The sequence below is a fragment of the Adiantum capillus-veneris genome, chromosome 5 (genome assembly GCF_014529385.1).
Source record: "Adiantum capillus-veneris isolate H3 chromosome 5, ASM1452938v2, whole genome shotgun sequence".
Classification (NCBI taxonomy): domain Eukaryota; kingdom Viridiplantae; phylum Streptophyta; class Polypodiopsida; order Polypodiales; family Pteridaceae; genus Adiantum; species Adiantum capillus-veneris.
In genome coordinates, this window is record NC_140935.1 from 29,580,326 (window position 1) to 29,586,325 (window position 6,000).

The following is a 6,000-nucleotide window of genomic DNA, read 5'->3' on the forward strand; positions in this document are numbered from 1 at the left end:
CCCGACATTATTTATACAGGCCCTCTGTGTACAGCTAGCTCATATAAGGGAGTGTGATTGCTGCAGACTTTAAGTTGAAACCAAGCAAAAAATGTGAAGTTTGAACATGTAAGGGGGAATCAGGAGAGCATGACAATGCTTTTCTCAGGCAGTGAGCCCGCACTTGAGTCTTTTTCAGTATGGATTAGGGGCACATTACTTGGCAGTGTGCACCTCCTTGGTGGTTCATTTTGCACTCTTCATACATGCCACCTTGATCTACATATAGCTTTCAGATATTGATTTTCCTCGTAGCCTTGTACTTCTTGGTGACAGGCTCACACGAGTATGTCTAGAGACCCACCATACTTCGGTACACGGCTCCAATCTAAAAGAGGAGAATTTGGCATAGTGCTTGAGGGTCAGCAAAATACTTTAATGGTAGTGATAAATGAAAAAGGCATGTAGGCATGGAATGCTTTGAACAAGCATAAGAAAAGTATGAAATTGATGTAAGGGCTGAGAGAATGAGGATGGGTTTTCATTGAGTTCTCCTCTTTAAATTTATGTACATTATGTTGCTTTTTTTAGTGAAAAGATGAAAGGCACTTCCAGACAAAAGAGGCTTTGAGATTTATGTGGAAAAGTTCTAGTCAAACCTGCATATTTATTCGAATTAAGGGTTTTTTAGGATGTAGTCAGCCATTAATTGGTAATGCTACTTTTGTGCTTAAATAGACAAACTTTTATCAATGGCATAAGGACCATTATTATCCTAGCCTACACAAATGTGTGACCGTGCTTAGCAAGTGAAAAGAATGAGATTTTTTACCTGTAGTTGGCCATAATTGTTAACACTACCTTTTTGTCACATAATTTCATATTCATCAAATGCAAACATAAATGGCGGTATTTGGATTAAGAGCTTCTTCACCCATAGCTCATTGTAGTATGATCTTGTACAAAGTGGATATTGACCATATTTTAATTGCCGAAGAGTTTGTCCCACTTTGAGATAGATAGATAGATAGATTTTATTATCGTCCTCGGAGGTCAAATATGACCTATGGGACCAAAGTTACATGTGATGTAGTATGTGTATGGCTGATGAGTGACTCTCGATGCTCCAAAATTGTAGTGATGAGAGTCGCAATGGAGAGCCCACACTTTGGTTGGGAGAGGAAAGTGTGTAGGTCTAAGTTATGGCTGAAAATTTGAGAGAAGCAAGTTCGGATATGATCAAAAGCTGAGCACTCTAGTAGTGTGTGGTACTCAGACTCTCGAACTTGCAGTGAGCATAATGTGCACAATCGATTTGACTCTTCTCCATTGCCCCAACGCCCTATCTCACATCGAAGGAAATGGGAGCTAAGCCGAATTGCTGCGATAGTGCGTATCGCGGACAAGGGAATAGGTTCAAGCATGTAAGTGTGAGTACGGTTTCCTCTCTCAGCGAAGAACATGGTTTTGTAGTTGGGGGCAATATAGGTGGTGTAATGTATGAAGCGTGACCCACCAGATTTCTCCCAAGCCATAATACATTGGCATTGTAGAAAAGCTTCATTCACTTGAGAGTCAATTGAAGCATCATGTAGCAAGTGTAATGCATCCCATCTCCCAAACCACTTCTTTATGTCTTGCATCCATCCCGTGCTCAAGATCTTGCTTTTATGCGTCTTTTGAACTTTTTTGCTTGCTTCCCATGCAATTGTAGGAAGTCGATGTGAGGGGTTTTGACGCATCTTTATCATGTACTCCACAACCCTTTCCATGCCCATAACCTCAATTGGAAGAGATCCCGACTCAAGAAGTAGGAGCATATATGGTGTTTGTGTCTTAACTTGGAGAAAGTTTGTAAGAAAACGCTTTTGGACATTCTCAAACTCTTTCCAAGTAGACTTTGAGATGCTCCCGCCCCACACTTCAACTCCATAAAGAAGAACCGGTGTCACCAATGCATCAAAAAGATACTTCTTGAGAACCCAACACTTGATGTTTCCCACATTACACATGTTCTCAAATGCATAATATGCTCTCTTTCCCGCTTCCAAACGACGCATAGCACATTCATGCCACTTGTGATTGGATGGAACCTCAAGGCCAAGGTACTTAAAGCTCTCAACAACTTTAAGTGTCTCGTTGTTGTACACAATGCATGGCTTCTCCTTATGGTTGGTTTTCACAAGCATAACCTTTGTTTTGGATTCATTTACAATCAGCCCACTATGCAAGCAAAAGTTCTCAAGGACAACCATAAGCTTTTGTGCATCTTCTAAAGTGTGTGCTAGAAGCACTACATCATCCGCATACAACAAAAGCATGATTACCGCATTGCAAATAGTGACCTCTTCAATGCCTTCTTCTTGCATAAAGTCAAGCACCATTTGTTCCAATTGATCGATGCATAGACCAAAGAGAGTTGGTGACAATGGACATCCTTGTTTAACCCCAATAGTGCTTACAAAAATTTCTGAAATTTCTCTTCCCATGCGCAATTGACAAATCACCTTCTCATAGATTCGAGAAACCGCAAGCATAAACTCACTTGGCACTTGGAGTTCTTCCATCCTTCTCCACAAATTGTTACGTGGAATCATATCAAAGGCTTTCTTAAAGTCCACAAAACAACAATACAATCGCTTGCCTTTCAACCGACTTTCCTCCATGAGAACACGAAGAGTGAGAAGATGATCAATGGTGCTATGGCATCGACGAAAACCCGCTTGTCCCTTTGCACGCTTGTCATTCTCTTCAGCCCAATCACTCAATTTCATCTCCATTATGCACCCAAACAACTTTGCCATAAGAGACCCGATCATTATAGTCCGGTAGTTGCTTACATTCTTTACATCCCCTCCTTTATGTAAAGGCTTAACCCAATTAGTACTCCAATCATAAGGCATACCATGTTGAAGTGCAAGGTTGAACATATCACACATCCACTCATGGGTAAAATCTCCCGTCCATTTGATCATCTTCGGCTTGATACCTTGAAGATCTCCCGCTTTCCGAGTGGCCAACTTTTCAAGCCCACCGCATACATCCTCAATAGTAAAAAAAGACGGCATACATGTGAGTGAACCATAAAATGGCATTTTTTCAGTATTTTCTTGCTCATATAATTGCCTACAATGTGTGTACATATCCACTAGACTCAAGTTACCAAAATTCTCAATCCGCTTGCCTCTCAAGTTTCTCCAAAATCTTCCACATGCATGTGCCTTTTCTTGGACTTGAAATTCTTGTTGCTTTACTTCCCATCTTCTTCTCTTCTTTTGAATCAATGCCTTGTATGTATGCAAATGACTTTGATAGTTGTCTTTGTCCATAGTTGCATCAAGCTTTATCAAGGACTTTCGAGCATCTTGACATTCTTTATCAAACCACCTTTTGCGTGATCTATCTTTGTTGATACCATGGAGATGCTTTATGGCAAAGCATTCTTCCGCACAAGAACAAATAGCTTTCTTGAAAGCTTCCCATTTAGTTTCCAATGGTGCATCACATTGAAGCTTTGTCATCCATAATTTTTGCTCAATCATTTCAATGTACATTGGTGCCCGTTTGAAATCCATACATAGTGATAACTTCTTTTTCCTTTGGCTGAGATTATCATGCTTAGTTGCTTCTCCACATGAAAGGTCAATACATAAGGTGCGATGGTCGGATTCCGGGGTCCATTGACCAAACATAAAACTCTTTATGCGATACATGATGGCTTCAGAGAGTAGCATATAGTCAATCACACTATCCCCATTATGTCTTCTACATGTAAATCCATTGGTTCCACTCCACAAAGGTACACCGTTGGCAATGAGCATACCCGTGCTATTACACATGTGTAAAAGTAACTTTCCATAGTGATCCGGCTCTTTCTCATCCATTGAAGTACGATCATACAAGTGAACTTCCTCCAACTTCCTTGAAATGTATGGCATATCAAATTGTTGAGTATCATGTTGCAATGTTTTTGTGCGAGCATTCATATCCCCAAATACAATAACATCACCTTCACCTTTGAAATAAGCAATGTCCTCTTCCAAATCAGAAAATGGTTGATCTCTATCCATGCAAGCATAAAAGGGAGAATCATGATGAGGAATGTAGCAACCGGCTCCAAAAATGGGTGCTCTTTTTGGTGTCATAATTTTAAGCCATACATAACGTTTGTACTTGTCATCTTTCACAATTGATACAAAATCTTCCAATCCTTTCTTAACCATACATGCTAACCCTCCTTGTCCTCTTCGTTGCTTGAGATTCTTTGACCACATCAATGAATGTACATTGTAATCCTCCAAGCCATTAATCCTTTGTGTATCATGCTCCCAAGTTTCAACAAGAAGTATAACATCGGCTTTGCTTGTTAGTTCATCAATGCCAACCCCCGCATTCCATGGGTATCCATTACAATTCCAAAAGCATATTTTCAATTGTAACTCGGTCTCATAGGTCACGCATCCCTATTTGCTTGAGAGACTTGCCTCCTCCTTGGGCACATTTTCTTCATGAGAGATCTCCTTGTTTTTATTATTCTTTTCCTCATATGCCTTGCGACGCATATTTTGTTGCTTAATAGTGCGATCTTCACATACAAAACATTTTGTATCCCTCAAATAGATCCAACTATTATCAAGGATAATCTTTCGCTTGGTCTCATCCGGCATGGTGTATACAATTGGCCGTTCTCCCGAGCGAGGAGCTCCTTGCTTCCCCACTCTATGTGCTCCATATACCATAACTCCGGACATGCCAAAGTGGGTTTTGAAAAAATCTTCAATAACAATGGCAAGAGAAGGAGGTGTCTCTAACTTCTCTTCGAGAATTCCACGAATAACAATGTTCTTGGAACGTCGCTCCCGTTCCTTCAACTCCTCCACATCCACATTCTCAACATTCTTTGTTTGAACCATAGCTTGCATGAGTGAGGAATTAGAAACCACATTGCTACCACATACATCAGCCCAAGACTTGTTTGTGCATACATTTTTCATGTCGCATACATCCCGGCTCATAGTGTCAAATTTCTCCTCTTTCAATACATGGTCATGCTCTACTTTGCTCATCCGCTCCTTCAAAGCATTCAAGTCCACAAGAGAGCGTTTACATTCCTTGACTTCCTCTTCAAGTTGCATCAAACGTGTTGTTTGCATCTCAAGTGTCCTCTTGAGATTCTCATTCTCAACCACAAGTACCCTTAGTGTGCCATTCTCCATTGCAAGTGCTCGTAAGTCTTCGCCTTGTTTGTTTACGATCTCTTGCAATGATACCAAGTACGCCATGATCATGGTTTCCGATGTCGTTGGTTGGGTGGTTGTGTTGCTATCTCCATACTTAGGAGATTTTGGATCATTTTCCACAATGGTTGTGGACCTTGTTGAAGAAGAAGAACCCTTGCGAGTGCCTGAAGACATTGTATGTAAAATAGGAGATGAGAATCAATTTTGTTGAACCTGTTCACTTCGGAAATGCTGCTACAGAAACGCCTTCCATAACTCTGAAAATTTCTGTCTTTACATCAATGCGTAGAGGACTTCGTGCTCTTCGATTGAGGCTATAGATCACCCAAATCGGAGTTCGGATGAAGAAGTTATGATCAAAAGAGTGGACTGCTATCTACTAGGTCAAAAAACGGCTGCACTGAGAGAGAGAGAGAGAGAGAGAGAGAGAGAGAGAGAGAGAGAGAGAAATGGGAAGTTGCAAAGCTGAAGGTCCTCTAAACCGGCTATTATGCTGTACATACATAGTGTCTCATAGGTCATTTTAGCCTTTAGAAAACGTTTATTAACATTTTAGTTCATCTCTCTCTCTCTCTCTCTCTCTCTCTCTCTCTCTCTCTCTATATATATATATATATATATATATATATATATATATATATATATATATATATATATATATATATATATATATATATATATATATATATATATATATATATATATATATGTGACACCCACGCATCTCCACTCACACCCATATTTGTACTCTTACGCTTTTTATGTATTTTTTCTAATATCT